The 15366-nt window shown below is 42.2% G+C and overlaps 1 protein-coding gene across 2 annotated transcripts in view; it reads left to right on the top strand.

The window, feature by feature from the left end:
• Dennd2c (DENN domain containing 2C) overlaps positions 1-15366 on the top strand; it is a 74230-nt gene that overhangs the window by 21118 nt on the left and 37746 nt on the right. The window contains exon 2 of one of the 2 annotated variants that reach the window (XM_027393827.2): positions 1817-1966. The exons of the other annotated variant lie outside the window; for it this stretch is intronic. The gene's annotated coding sequence lies outside the window, so the exon portion shown is untranslated. The remainder of the gene's footprint in view (positions 1-1816; positions 1967-15366) is intronic. 2 annotated transcript variants of the gene reach the window in all.

The following is a 15366-nucleotide window of genomic DNA, read 5'->3' as shown; positions in this document are numbered from 1 at the left end:
AACTGGAGCCACTATGTGGGTGCTGGGAATTGAAATTAGGTCCTAGCAAGATCAATAAGGGCTCTAAACCACTGAGCCATCTCACCAGCTCCCTCAAACTTATTTTCAGTGTATTTGGGACTGAGTCATTCATTCTGCAGATATTTACTGAGGAATTACTACTTGGTTCATTCTCTTCTAAGTGCTGGGGATGTAGTAGTGAAGAAGTTTATATTCCAGTAGAGGCAAACAATATGTCAACAAATGTAGCATTTGAATGAAGACTCTGTGCTGAGATGCCCACACCCACTCTGTGGTGTACTTACTCCCCCTACCTGGAGAGATGGCTCAAGGGTTAAAAGCACTTGCTCTGACAGTGGACCTGGGTCTGTTCCCAGCACAGGTGGGGCAGCTCACAACCACTTACTATAACTCCAATTCTAGGGAATAGATGCTTCCTTTTGTCCACCCTTAGGCACACCAGGTCTCTCTCTCCCTCCCTCCCTCCCTCCTCCACACACACACACACACACATACACACACACACACACACACACACACACACACACACACACACACACACACTCACACACACCCCTTGAAGCTTTTTAAAAACCCAAATAAAATCCAGGCTTATTTACAAATAAATATGAGATGGTGTGAGAGGTAACGGTGGCCCAAGTCAGGTCAGTGTGCTAATAGTAAAGTAAGTGGTGGTCAGAATTAGAAATGTGTTTTCTAATTTTCTTGAGGTGGAGCCACCAGCAAGGAATTACCATTGTGTTGTAATGGGAATAACTCTGGTCCTAGCGTGTAGAGCCTCCTGTAGTACCCATTAAAACAGGAACAGTGAAGAAGAGGAATTGGAATCACTTGGAAGGTTCTATGAATAATGTGGGTCACCAACTCCATCAGCCACATAACGTTGTTCACACTCCTTGGCTTATATGTCAGCCCTCTAAATAAAAATTCCATTGTATGAGTTAGCATTTTAAAATTCTTTCATTTAACAAAACCTTAGAACATTCCCATGAGAAGCGCCCAGGCCAGGAAAGTATTAAATGTATACTTCAAAGCATCTTTCATTTTTCTTACTCTGCAGTCATGTCCCATAACTGTGAAGTTTATGTTGTGTATTACAAGCACTTATTAAGACTTTTTCAAGTTTCTTTGCTATTTTGGGAGCCATTTTCAGTTATTCATACGGCAGTTTCCTCATCTGGAGAGAGATAAAAGGCTGAAATCCCGTGTGTGCTTCTTTGAAGATTTACTATTCAAGTAACCATCATCGAGATGGGAAAAGCTTGAGAAGCATAAACCAGTTTACCACTTGCTTTATGTTTGTTTGCTTTTTCCTCCAATGATTTGGTTGTTTTCATTTGCTAGAAAACATTTTTAGCTAAATTCAATGAGGTATTTTCTGCAAATTTTATTCTTGTATACTTTATCAAAAATGGTAACAGGCAGGACTTGGGAGTCTGAAGCAGGTAGATCTGTGAGTTCAAGGCCAGTCTGCTCTACATAACAGGTGCCAGGCCAGGTGGGCTACATAGTGAGACCTGCCTCAAAGTAATCCAGGGGCTTTACAGGTTAAATAATATATACTGGCATTTCCACATAAATACACTTAATAGAAAAATTTTTAAAAGGAAGGAAAAACATGCTTAGTGGTTTAACATTCAGCTGCTTCCCAAGCTTCTCTGAAACATAGTTCAGCATCTCACGTGACAATGTAGGGTAGCACTCAGAGGTCCAGCTTGCTTTCAGGTCTCCTGGCATTTCATGCTACCTCCCTTTCACCTCATCCATGGTTTTCTTTTTCTCTGGCTATCTCCAGCAAGAAAGACCCCAGTGAATAAAGGTTCCTGAGATCACGGAAAAGATATATAATGTGCTGTAAAGAATAATTCAAGGCCCGGGATGGTGGTGGCACACTCCTTTATTCCCAGCACTTGGGAGGCAGTTCAAGGACAGCCTGGTCAACAAGGTGAGTTTCAGGACAGCCAGAATCTGTCTCGAAAAACAAAACAAAATACAGAAACAGACAGGAAAAAAAAAACAAAAAACAAAGAAGAGTTCACATTTTAGAGGTGGCTGAAGTGAGGGAACGTGCACAGAGGGCACACAGGCTTGATTGATCCTGGGCTAAGTAAGGCTTCACAGAAACTTTCCAGCTGCTCTTGAGTATGCATACACATGTTACTTTGAAAAATTGAAGTGCTGTTACTGTCGTTCAGGGGTACAGCGTTTGCATAGCTTTCGAAAAGTCCTAGGTTCAATCCCTACTGTAGCAAATGTAAAAAAGGTAGATTTTTACAAAGAAATTCATAGGCTCTGTTATTTATTGAGCAGTTGTTTAATATCCTAGGCACGTCACAGTATTTATACCTCTTAAACTCACACATTATATGAGTTTGAACAATCTGTCTTTTGTGGAAAGGATGCTGATCTCTTTGTGCCTGTTGCCCTTCTGCAAGTGGTTTCCAGCAGTATCTAGCATTGCTGTTAAACAATTAGATGCAGGCTGGGAAAGGCACTCAGTGGTAGATTGCTTGTCCATTAAGAAAGTAAAAACAGTTAATATTGCTAGAGCAGAACAGTGCATAGCTGGTATTGAATGCTCAGTCTTGATGCTGCATCATTGTGAGCAGCCTCTAGATGAGGCCAGAGCTGTAACTCTGTACTAGCAGTAGCTGCAGATTACTTGGTGTAACACAAATGGCAGGAGGCAGAGTTAGAAGCCAAAAGTCTTTGTTGTGTTACAGAATATGAACTTGAGCTTATCTGTGCCACATCAGGAAATACAGTGAGTGCAATATGAGTGCATTGAGATCATTTCTTTTTTCTTTCTTCTAATTCTTCTTCTTTTCTTCTCTCTCTCTCTCTCTCTCTCTCTCTCTCTCTCTCTCTCTCTCTTTTGGTTTTTCGAGACAGGGTTTTTCTGTGACTTTGGAGGTTGATCTAGGACTAGCTCTTGTAGACCAGGCTGGTCTCGAACTCACAGAGAACCACCTTCCTCTGCCTCTGGAATGCTGGGATTAAAGGCGTACGCTACTACTGCCCGGCAGAAGTCATTTCTATACTGTGCTAGTTGGGGGATGAGGACAAAAGCCATCTGTCCATATTTAGGACAGACACATTTTCCCCCTAAGTGTTTTCAGTCCACAATCCACAGTTGGTTAAGTCCAGAGATGTAAAACCCACGGTCACAGAAAGGCAACTTAAAGATCAGTGGGTTAATATTGATAGAGTACACTGTGCCTGTCTCATATTAATTGAGGGAATTAAGTTCACTAACTTAATTTATTTCTTATACTGGAGATGATTGGGAGGTATTAATTCAATTTTGATAGCAGAACCTTGGTTCACTTCTTAAAACATCTGCTGCTCCTTCAGAGTGTTGTAGACTGTGGAGCACCCCTTAGACCAGTGCTTTTCAACCTTACTAATGCTACCTATGACCTTTTAGGACAGTTCTTCATGCTTTGGTGACCCCCCACCATAAAATTACTTTGTTGCTATTTCATAACTGCAATTTTGCTACTGTTATGAAAATAATGTAGATGATCTTAGGTGACCCCTGTGAAAAGGTCATTCACTCCCTAAGGGGTTGTGACCCATAGGTTGAGAATAGCTACTTTTAGAGTCTGTGGCTTGATAGGATCTGAGCCTTAGCAGCCTGGCAACATTAATTGAGTGGGATGAGACAGAGCAGGTGGGCCATATAGAGCTGGAGAGAAGTAGGATAAGGGCATACCTTACTGTCATCATTATAAGAGAAAAGAAGAGTGAGATACGGCCCTCACACATGTGGTTTGTCTCCTTCATTGATGAAGTGAGTGGTGGATTCTATTCCCCGAGAAAAAGATGCTTATACATTCGGATAAGCATCTTGTCTCTCCACTCTTAAAAAGAAAAAGATATTTTTATTTATTTTTCTTCTGAGACAGGGTTTCTCTGTATAATAACCCTGCTGTCCTGGAACGTGTTTTTTTAGACCAGGCTGGCCTCGAACTCAGAGATCTGACTGACTCCCAAGTGCTAGGATTAAAAGTGTCACCACACCCAGCTTATTTATTATTTTTTAATGTTCCTTTTAAAAATATTTATTTTTACTTTATGTGTATGGGTGTTTTTCTGCCTGCATGTATGTGTATAAGCAGCGTCCACGGAAGTTAGAAGAGAATGCTAGATACCCTGAAACTCCCACCATGTGGGTGCTGAGAATTGAACCCAGCTTTTCTCCCAGAGCAACAAGTAATCTTAACTGCTGAGCCATCTCATAGCTCCAAAAGAGATCTCAAAGATCTTTATGGGTCAAGCCTACTGCAAGCCTATGATCTACACACACACACACACACACACACACACAGCGGGGTGGGGGGGATGAATGAAGGAATGATAATCTTAAAAACTAAGGGGAGCTGGACAGTGGTGGGTCATGTCTTTAACCCCAGCACTCAGAAGGCAGAATCGGGTGGATCTCTATGAGTTCGAGGCCACCCTGGTCTACAGAATGAGTTCCAGGATAGCCAGGGCTACACAGAGAAACTTTGTCTCAAAAACAAAACAAAACAAAAACAAACAAAGACCAAACAGCAACAAAACTTAGGAGGGGCTGGAGCAATAGCTCAGTGATTAGAGAGCACTGACTGATCTTGCAGTGGACCTAGGTTCGATTCCTAGCATTTCCATGGTGACTCACAATTGCCTGTGGCTCTAGTTCCAGGGGAATCTGCCACCCTCTTCTGACCTCTGTGGGAAGCAGAAATGTGGTGCACCGACATACAGACAAAATACCCCCACACAAAAAAGTTAAGGAAAAAATATCACTTTAGAATTGTATACCCAGCAAAATTGTTCCCCCCTGTAGGTTCCTACTTCTGTGCTGTTACAACAGTGTAGGATGCTGAATAGGAAAAGCAAGCGGAGTTGCCACATTCATATTTGAACCCAGTGCCACCAGCTCTAGGGTCCCTTGCTCTTCATTCTGAGAAAGCCATTTATCCATCTCCATTGCAGTGAAAAATGTGGCAGGGAGAGATTAAGGTACACCTTATGACCAGGGAAGTATAGAGTATAGCTGTATTTGTTAAAGTGCCACACACAGGAGACATAGGATACATACTGTCTCTCTTTACTATGCCACGATGATTTTTAAAAATAATTAATGGAGGGCTGCTTCTTTTTTTCCCCTAGAGATTCTTATCTCTTATCTTTTTCCTGAAATGCCATCCTCAGGATGCCAACAACAATCCTTTTTCCATTTGGCCGTGTTCCTTCTGGTAGCTAAGTAATTGGCAGCTGTTTTCTTCAGATAAACGGTTACTTTGGCTCTGAACATGAAACAAGTGTTATTAAAAGAGCCGTCTACACCCAATTCCCCACTTTTCCCACGACCAAAGAAGAACAAGAGCTTAGGTACCCATGGTGGATGGTATGTTCTTCTGGAGGAGTAGCCCCATGCTAGAACTTACACTTACGCCTAAGGCCATGGGTTCCACGTCAACTGTGTAGAGGAGGAGTCATCCAAGTGTCTCTGTTCCTTGAAAGATTATCCTGGTTCTGCAGAATTTTGAGTTTAAAGAGTGCTGTTGTTTAGAACAATTAACACACCTTGTCTAGCACGGAGTCACTTCTTTCCAAGAGTCTGAATTTATTACAGATATGAAGGCTTCTTTATATCCACAATTTCCTTTGCTCTCCAAGCAATGAGACTGTGAAAATTAAGGTTATGAAGGTTTTACCAGAAATCATCAGATGGTCTCCAGGGTAGTCAGGTGGTCTCCAGGGTAGTCAGGTGGTCTCCAGGGTAGTCAGGTGTTTAAGAGGGTTTTGTGTGTGTGTGTGTGTGTGTGAGAGAGAGAGAGAGAGAGAGAGAGAGAGAAGAGAGAGGAGAGAGAGAGAGAGAGGGAGGAGGGAGGGAGGGAGGGAGGGAGGGAGAGAGAGAGAGAGAGAGAGAGAGAGAGAGAGAGAGAGAGAGAGATTATGATATGTAAGGGGGGAGGCCAGAGGAAGATGGCCACTCTGCTTTATCATTCTGTGCCTTGCTCCTTTGAGACATGACTTCTCACTAAACCTAGAGCTCATGGTCTTGGGGGTGCTTTTTGTGATTCTCCTGTCTCCACCCTGCTCCTTCCCCCAGCACTGGGATTATGGGTTCATTCAGATACACCCCACTTTACACGGGTGCTCCAGTCCTCATACTTGTTCGGCAAACACTTTTATCCATTAAGCCATCTCCACAGCCCAATAAACAGCATGTTTTACACATTTTTTATTATTTCTTTTGGTTTGTTTGTTCTGGTTTGGGTTGTTTAATATACATATATATATATATATATATATATATATATATATATGGTGACAGATTGGGGAGTTACAGCAATGAACATGTTTATCAAAATTTATTGTTAATACTTTAAAAATAAGTATATTTAATGATATGAAAAATAAATATCTGAAATTTTTATACATTTTTGCTCTTAAATGAATGAGAAAAATGAACTTTTTTGAAATACAAGTTACATTTTAGGCTGTGCTCAGTGATCTTGTCTCAGTTGGCAGGGTAGTTGAGACTATAGGCACACACCACAATGCCTGTATTCATTGACTTTTACAAATGTTTAAGACAGATATTAACTTAAAAATGGTATATGCCTTTCTTCTTAGCATTAGGAAGTAGATGTAGGAGTATCAGGTGTTGATGGTCAGCCGTGGCTACATATTGAGTTTGAAGCCAGTCTGAATTATCTTGAGAGCCTTGTCTCAAAAAGCAAAAAGATATATATATGTGTGTGTGCAAAAAAAATTCTTTCATAATCATCTGTGGTTAATTTTCTTTGGCAACCACACTGACCTGTTTTACTCCCTGTTTTAACTGTTATGAACTCTGATTTAGTTGGAATCATGTAGTATATATGCTTTTGTTTCTGCATATTGTCAGCTTGGGAAGAGAGAACCTTAATTGAGGGATTGCTACCATCAGATTGGCCTGTAGTCAAGTCTGTGTAGGCATTTCCTTGATTGATGTGAAAGGGCTCAGCCCACTGTGGACAGTGCCGCCCCTTGGCCACCATCCTAGATTCTATAAGAAAGCAGACTGAGCAAACCATAGCCAGCAAGCCAGTAAGCCACATTTCCCCTTGGTCTCTGCTTCAGCTCCTCCCAGGAGTTCCTGTCCCGACTTCTCTCCCTGATGACTGTGAACTGTAATATGTAATAAGCCCTTTCCCAGTGTGTATGTCATGCATACTGCTTCTTTGTTCCTTTTATTGTCGATGACTATGTTAATATATTACAGTTCGTTTATGCATTCAAGTGCATAGCTTGAGGCACTTACGAATGAAGCTGCTCTGAATATCCATGTAAAAGCCTTTGTGAGCACTTGTGTCTGTTTCATCTAAAGTCTGCTTGCTGGTGGAGTTGCTTGTGCTTGTGGTGGCCATGTCTGAACTGTGTAAGAAAATCTCTGCTGTCTTCTAAAGTGGTTGTACTGTGTCCTATCACCATCGTTTGAGAGTTCCAAGTGTTTCAGCACTTAGCCCTGCTGATGGGTTTTATGTGATGGTGACTAAAGCAGGTGTGAATCTTCTCATGCGCTCCATTGAACTTATTAGTCTTTGATAAAATCTCATCTTACCCATGTTTTAACTGCGGGTTTGACTTAGTTATGATTTATAATATGTTCAGGATTCAAGTTCTAGGGTGAGTGTGTGTGTGTGTGTGTGTGTGTGTGTGTGTGTGTGTGTGTGTGTGTGTATGTAAGAGAGAATATGTGTATTGCTCTGTGTCTGTGTATAAGTGTGTTTATGTCTCTTTGTGAGTGTGTTTGTGAGTGTATGTGTGAGAAAGAGAGAACACGTGTATTGCTCTGTGTGTGTATGTGTCTGAGAGAGAATATGTGTATTGCTCTGTGTGTGTCTGTGTGTGTATGTGTATGAGAGAGAGAATATGTGTGTTGCGTGTGTGTGTGTGTGTGTGTGTGTGTGTGTGTGTGTGTGTGTGTGTGTGTGTGTTAAATGAGCTGAGGGTTTTAATTTTCATAAAGTCTAATTTGAAGTTTTTTCCTTACAGCTTATGCACTAAAACAAACAAAAAAAGCATGCTGGGCAGTGATGATGCACATCTTTAATTCCAGCACTTGGGAGGCAGAGGCAAGTAGATCTAAGTTTTTAGGCCAGCCTGGTCTACAGAGAAAGTTCCAGGATAGCCAGGGCTACACATACACAGAGAAACCCTGTCTCAAAATACAACAACAACAACAAAAATTAAAAATGGAAGAAATCTTTTTCAACTTTTAGGGCAGTAGATATGCTGCAATTGAATTTAAAGGCAAGGTGGATGGGGTTGTTCTTCAAAGATTTTTTTTTTCCTGTTCCTTTATTTCTAAAGTTTATAATTTTAATTCCTAATGCTTAGGTTTATGATGTATGTGGAGTTAATTTCTGAAATGCTGTGGGGATCAAGGTGTTCCTGTGTGCATACCCATTTGTCCCATCTGAAATGCTGTGGAGGTCAGTCAGTGTGTTCCTGTATGCATACCCATTTGTCCCAGTGCGGCTCCAAGGCTTTACTTTCCCTGCTTTGTGAAAAGCCATGCAGACTCCATGATGCAACTGTTCCATTTGTCTACAGCTATTAGTGTGCATTGTCAGGATTACTGTAGCTTTTTATCTTATTTTAATTTTTACTCATATGGGTATTTTGCCAGTGTGTATTATCTGTGCTCTGTGTGTGTGTGTGTGTGTGTGTGTGTGTGTGTGTTGCCGGGGTGGTGACTGTGGAGGCTAGAAGAGGCATCAGATCCCCTGAAACTGGAGCTACAGATGGTTGTGAGCAGCCATGTGGGTGCTTGAAATCAAACCTGGGTCCTTAGGAAGAACAGCCATCACCCAGTGCTTTGACCACTCAGTCATCTCTAGGCCATTACTGTAGCTGTGTAATGATGCTGCATAATCACTGGGTTTTTGTCCCCTGAGATTATTCTTCTGTTTCTGACAATTGTTTAGGCCACTATAGCTCATTTATATTTTCTATTGAAAGTTAAATCTCCTTGTTTTTTTCTGCAACAAAGTCTGCTTGATTCAGATTGGGATTGTTTCAAATCTAGAGAATCAATTTTGAGAGAATATGATGTTTTAACAAAATTGAATTTTCCAGTTCATTAGTATACAACATCTATTTACTTATCTATTTGTTTATTTTTTGGTCTTTCAAGACAGGGTTTCTCTGTGGCTTTGGAGGCTGTCCTGGAACTAGCTCTTGTAGACCAGGCTGGTCTCGAACTCACAGAGATCTGCCTGCCTCTGCCTCCTGAGTGCTGGGTAATTTGTATTTTTTCTTAGCATTATTTTGTCATTTTCATTCTGGCTAGCTAGGTATTAGCCTCCAAAAAGGAGCTAGGCACTATTCCCCATGATTCTCTACTTCCTTGTTAAACAGTCTGAGTACTTAGTTGGATTTATGTTTTTCTACCTCTAATACTCTTACAGCGAGCGCCCTGTGTGGTGTGGTGTGTGTGCATGTGTGCATGTGCATGTCATGCCATAGGCCAGTGTTGTGTGTCTTCCTCTGTTGCTTTCAGTTTTATTTTTATTTTTATTTTTTGGTTGTTTTCAAGATAGGTTTTCTCTGTGTATCCCTGGCTGTCCTGGAACTTTGTAGACCAGGCTGGCTTCAAACTCAGAGTTCTGCCTGCCTCCAGTGCTGGGATTAAAGGCATGCACCACCACCATCTGGCCCTCTCAGTTTTATTTTTAAAATTATTTTTATTTTGTATGTGTATGGCTGTTTTGTCTACATGTATGCTTGTGTACTACATGTGTGCTTGGTATTCCTGGAGGTCAGAAGAGGGGATCAGATCCCTGGAACTGGAGTTATAGATGGTTGTGAACCACCTTGTGGATACTGGGAATCAAATCCAAGTCCACCAGAAGAGCAGCCAGTACTTTTAACCACTGAGCCTTTCTCTATTCCTTCAATCTTATTTTTAAAAACAGGGCCTGTCACTGAACCTGGAACTCACTGATATATCTAGGCTTGCTAGCCATCGATCTTCAGGGATCTGTTTCTGTCTGCCATGCTCAGCCTGCCCAGGGCTGGGATTGCATGTATGCACTGCCATGCTCACCGTGTCCAGTGCTGGGATTTCATTTTTAAGTCATGATGCTAGGGATTGAACTCATGTCCTCATGCTTGTTTAGCAAGTATTTTACTGACTGAGTACCAGGCCGTTGTTTTTGTTTTGTTTTTTGTTCTTCCATTGGTCACTTTTTTCTTTAAATAATTAACAGATTTGTATCAGCTGACTTGAAATCTTTGTCTGCTAATTTTGTTGTGTTTGTTGCTTTTTTGGGGGGTAGGGGTGGGCTGTGTTTCGAGACAGGGTTTCTCTGTGGCTTTGGAGGCTGTCCTGGAACTAGCTCTTGTAGACCAGGCTGGTCTCAAACTCAAAGAGATCCACGTGCCCCTGCCTCCCACATGCTGGGACTAAAGGCGTGCACCACCACCGCCCAGCTGTGTCTGTGGATTTTTTAAAAAATCTTATGTGGATTTTTAAAAAAATCTTATGCTTTGGCAATGAATGTGATCAACATTAATGCTACAAATATGATTCAACTTGCCATTTTACTTTCTTTTAAATTATGAGTATGTATATGGGTAGTGTACATGAGTACAGGTGTCCAAGGAAGCCAGAGACATTGGATTCCCCCTAGGAAGTTCCAGGTACTTTTGAATTGCCATGTGGACACCGGGAACTGAACTTTAGTCTTCTACAAAAACAGCATTTGCTCTTATCCACCGAGCCATCTCTCCAGCCCTGTTAGTGAAACTTGAACATTTCCTGGGCCTGTGTGAACTTGGTATTGGTCAGTTTACAGTTCCCTCCTGGTTGGTCTCTATTGGTTGTCCATGGCCCAGTCACATAGGATTTCCTCTGCATTTGCAGCTCAATGCTTAGCCAAGGCTTCATGTAAATTCTATAAATTTCTGGAACTTTCTCCCATCCCTCCTTCTTTTTTTCTGGTAACATTGCCTGGAAAGTTCTGTTTACCCTTTCAGACTCCAGTCTCTTTATCTTCAACTTAGCAAGGTTGCCACACCCTGTTGGGGCTCCCCAGCTCAATGCTGTGCTATAGAATGTCTCCAGGGAGAAAGTGAGGCCCAGCTTCCTTCAGGGATCACAGTCCTGTGTGCTGATATGTAATATAGAAAGCATCTATCTTCTTCTGTACAAGCAAGGTGAGTCCAATCCATCATGGCTACAGACGAGTTTTCCTTCCTCTCTTTCCTTTTCCCTCTCCCTCTCCCTCCCCCCACCTCTCTCTCTGTCTCTCTCTCTCCAGACAGGGTTTCTCTGTGTAACATCCCTGGCTGTCCTGGAACTTGCCATATAGACCAAGCTGGCCTTAAACTCACAGAAACCCACCTGCCTCTGCTGGGATTAAAGGCATGGACCACTGTCATCCGGCTCATTAGTTTCTTTTTAATTGAAGTAAAATTTTTGCCCCTTTATCACTTAGTGAGTCAACATTTAGGGTGATCTAAATTGGAGCTTGAAAGATGGTTCCAGGGTAAAGTGTTAGCTGTGCAAGCATGGGAAAGCAAGTTCTGGTCCCCAGTGCCCATGTAAATGCTAGTCAGGGGTGTCTTCTAGCCTGTAATTCCAGTACTTGGGAGGCGGAGACAGGGTTTCCCTGAAACAAGGGAGCAGGTTAGACTAGCTGAATGGGGTAAGCTCCAAGCTCAAGTGAGAAACCCTGCCTCAGTGAGTACTGAAGTAGAGAGCAGCTGAGGATGACTCCAGGTGTTAACCATGACTGTACACACACACACACACACACACACACACACACACACACCAAAAAAAAAAAAAAAAAAAAAAAAAACAAAGAAAGAAAGAAAGAAAGAAAGAATGATCTAAGTGATTATGGCAACTTCATCTGTTTAATTAGGATCTGAAGAAACTGGCTGTGTGTGAGACTTTGGTAAATTGAGCATCCATATTCTCTTTTCCAAAGAGAATTTGTTACCTGACTGGATCACATTGGTTCCTGTATGGTGAACACACGTGACATTTTTAGCTGATAACTACATTTGATGTATTTATTTGATGGTTAAATACACTGGAGAACAACAGGAAGTGAAAGCAAAGAAGGCTGGTTTAAAATCCCCGCAAGCATTCTGTTTTATTCTTTAATTTGAGAGTGCTTGATTTGCATATTTCTTATCTCCTAGGGACCTGCTGACTACTGCTGTGTCCCTTGCTGTGATCACCCACTGTGACTGCATTACTTTCTCCTTTGAGTCCTACATGACTTCAGAGGTCCTTCATAGCCACAGAAGCCCTTGGCTTTAATCCTAGCACTTGGGAGGCAGAGACAGGTGGATCTCTGTGAGTTCGAGGCCAGCCTGGTGGTCTACAGAGCGAGTCCCTGGAAAGCCAAAGCTACACAGAAAACCAAGAGAGACAGAGACAGAGAGACAGAGAAAAACAGAGAGAAAGAAGAGGCAGTGTTTAAATTGTGAGATGTTTGCAGTCGTGTGCTTCTGCAAGAAGTCTCTGAGCAAGCTTAAAAAGCAACCTCTGGTAATTTGAATAAGGTGGCCTCACTCAGGGGTTTTTTAAAGATGAAGGTTGGAAGAGACCTTGAAAACTAACCAGCATTTATGGGTGGAGGTCTGTTCATAGTAGAGGGACCAGGGGATCAGAAATGGGTTTGGAGGTTCTTTCAGGGTAGGAGATACATGGGGAAGAGGTACTAGGAAGAATTTGAGATGTCTGAGGCAAGTTTTGTTTGACAAGTTAGTTTTTTTTGTTTTGTTTTGTTTTAATGAGACCGTATTAGGCAAGTCATTTTATAAAAGCAATGAACTCATTTGGAAACTAGGTGGCTTGCACCTACAATCCCAGTCTAAGCCTGCCTGGGCTATAGAATGACACCCTGTCTCAAAAAGCAAACATAAAGAAAAATATTCAGCCTTCAATTTTGCAAAAGAAGTATTAGAACTGTGAAATTAACTATAAAAGGTTTTTGTTGCATTATCAGTACAGTCGCAGATGTTAAAGGACATCAAAATTTTTGTGTTTTATTTTGAGACAGGATCTCCTGCTGTACTTCAGAGACTAGCCTCAAATTCACAATCCTCTGCCTCAACCTGAGTGCTGGGATTATAGGCATTGTGTCACTACAGTTTGGCTTTTTGAGAGCATTCAATGAGAACAAGTAGGATTCTCTCCTGTAGTTAAGCTGCCTGCTATGGCTTGAACACCATCAGTGTGCAGCAATTCTACAGATTTAGCCATTTGTTGCCAGTTAAATTTTCAGGTTTAAATGATTTTTGTAGCTCTGAAAGTTTTCACTTTCTTCCCCTCAGTTTTGCTCATGTTAACCAGGGGAAAGTAGAAAGCTTTGTTAACAAGACTGGAAACCTTTCAGTAGCCAGATCCATCTTGTCTGTAATGAAGAAGTGTCAAAGACACTTGCAAGTATCAGAAGCAAGAAAAAGATCTTTAGAGTGTTGATAAACAGTAGCTGAATGCTTTGTCATGCATTGTCATGCTTCAGTACTAGTATTTCTAGACAGGAGGACTGTGACTAGTTTGAGGCCAGTCTGGGCTCTAGAGTGAGATTTGGCTTCAGGAAAACAAAAAATAAGTGCACACACACACACACACACACACACACACACACACACACACACACACACCCCTCTGAGGTTTTTGTTTGTTATAGTTTTTTTCCCACCCATATGAGTTTAATTTCTTAATTTTTAAAAGAAATAATTTTTGCATTAGACTAGAGTTTCTTTTCTGGCAAAGCTAAATTTCCTACAAACTTGTAAGAATGCCCACAAAGCAGAATGCCCACAAAGACAAACATTACAAGACTTCCTTAATGTGGAAGCCAGAGGGGAAAGGGGGGCATGAAACTGTTAGACCCCCGAAAACTCAAGTATCCGGGGTCTCAGGCCAGGTTCGCGGTCACCCCAATCACCAGGCGGATTCGAGAGCTTGCTGCAAACTGCACGAGGCTTTATTGTAATTTAACGAACTAACCCCATGTTAGCTCGGGTCTTTCACCCACCCGCCATGGCAGACGGCTAGAAAAAGACGGCTCCTAAGGTCTCCCCAAAGATCTTATAGGGCAGCGTAAGGGGAGTGTCTAGGGGTACGCACAGGCTTAGGATTGGTGTGCTTCCAGGCTTGGAGGGCTTGCCCTGTGTTGATTGGTCAACTGGTTGTTATGGCTCATAGGCCCTCCCAGGGCGGTTGCTATGCTCTCTACGTCATTGCTGTGCGCTTGTCCGTAAAGCACACCCAGGGTCGTAAAGCATAGCGCCACCAGCTAACTTCCGATTGGTTCCTTGTCACAAGACAGGCATCTGACCTCTAAGTGACTAAGGTTCCTTGTCACGAGACAGGCATCTGACCTCTACGTGACCAAGGCAGGTTTATGGCAAGCACGTGTTCGGCTGTTATGGCTGCCAAAAGGAAGCTGGTTCCTTCAAAACTAAAGTAGGGGAGGTGGGGGTGTGAATAACGACAAGTGGTGGAGGAGGGAGTGTGATTCATGTACTTTTATAAGCGTGTGTGCAAATGCCACCAGAGACTCCTTCCTGTGTATAGTGAACACAGTAGGAAAGATGATTTTAAAAACTTGTGGACATGGTTTAAATGAAAGCTGTGGAAGTCCTGAAGAGCATTTTCTCAGAATAAATTATGTGTGGGTCTGAGTGTGTGTGTGTGTGTGTGTGTGTGTGTGTGTGTGTGAGCATTTTCTCAGAATAAATTATGTGTGGGTCTGAGTGTGTGTGTGTGTGTGTGTGTGTGTGTGTGTGTACACATACCAGTTCAGTTTGGTCAGCTGCACTGACAGAGCCAGGCTAAGATAGTTTCCTGCTTGTTAATCAGGGCCATGCAGATGAAGCTGGAGGAAAGATGACCCCAGCTCAGGAAGTTCTGATGGATGCTATTTATAACCTCTGTGCAGCAGGTCTTGAGAGCAGGTCTCTGCTTAGTGCCAGGAAGAGTTTTGACCAGCCTTCCTTCACATTTGAGGAAACGCTTTATGGAGCTGGCTGAGTGAAGCCTCTGTGAAAGGAAGGATGAAAAAGGTGACTACTGATCAAGTCCAGGGTGTGGTGGCAGAGTTGTGGGAAATGCAGCCAGGGACAAGATAATGGGTGCCTTTGGATTAAGTCTCTTTAGCAGCCTGTGTGAAATCCTGTGTTGCTAACAGTTCAGCTGAAATAGGGTATGGGATGGACTGATACTACATAACAACAGAAGACAAGAGGAGGAAATTAGTTCCTGATGTATTTGTGAATAGGTTCCTGTCTAGACGTGTAAATTACTTTTACTTTTTAATTACTGGATGCAGT

Source organism: Cricetulus griseus (genome assembly GCF_003668045.3).
Source record: "Cricetulus griseus strain 17A/GY chromosome 1 unlocalized genomic scaffold, alternate assembly CriGri-PICRH-1.0 chr1_0, whole genome shotgun sequence".
In the NCBI taxonomy this organism is placed as follows: Eukaryota; Metazoa; Chordata; class Mammalia; order Rodentia; family Cricetidae; genus Cricetulus; species Cricetulus griseus.
Note: the sequence above shows the minus strand (reverse complement) of the source record. Positions and strands in the feature narration are given on the sequence as shown.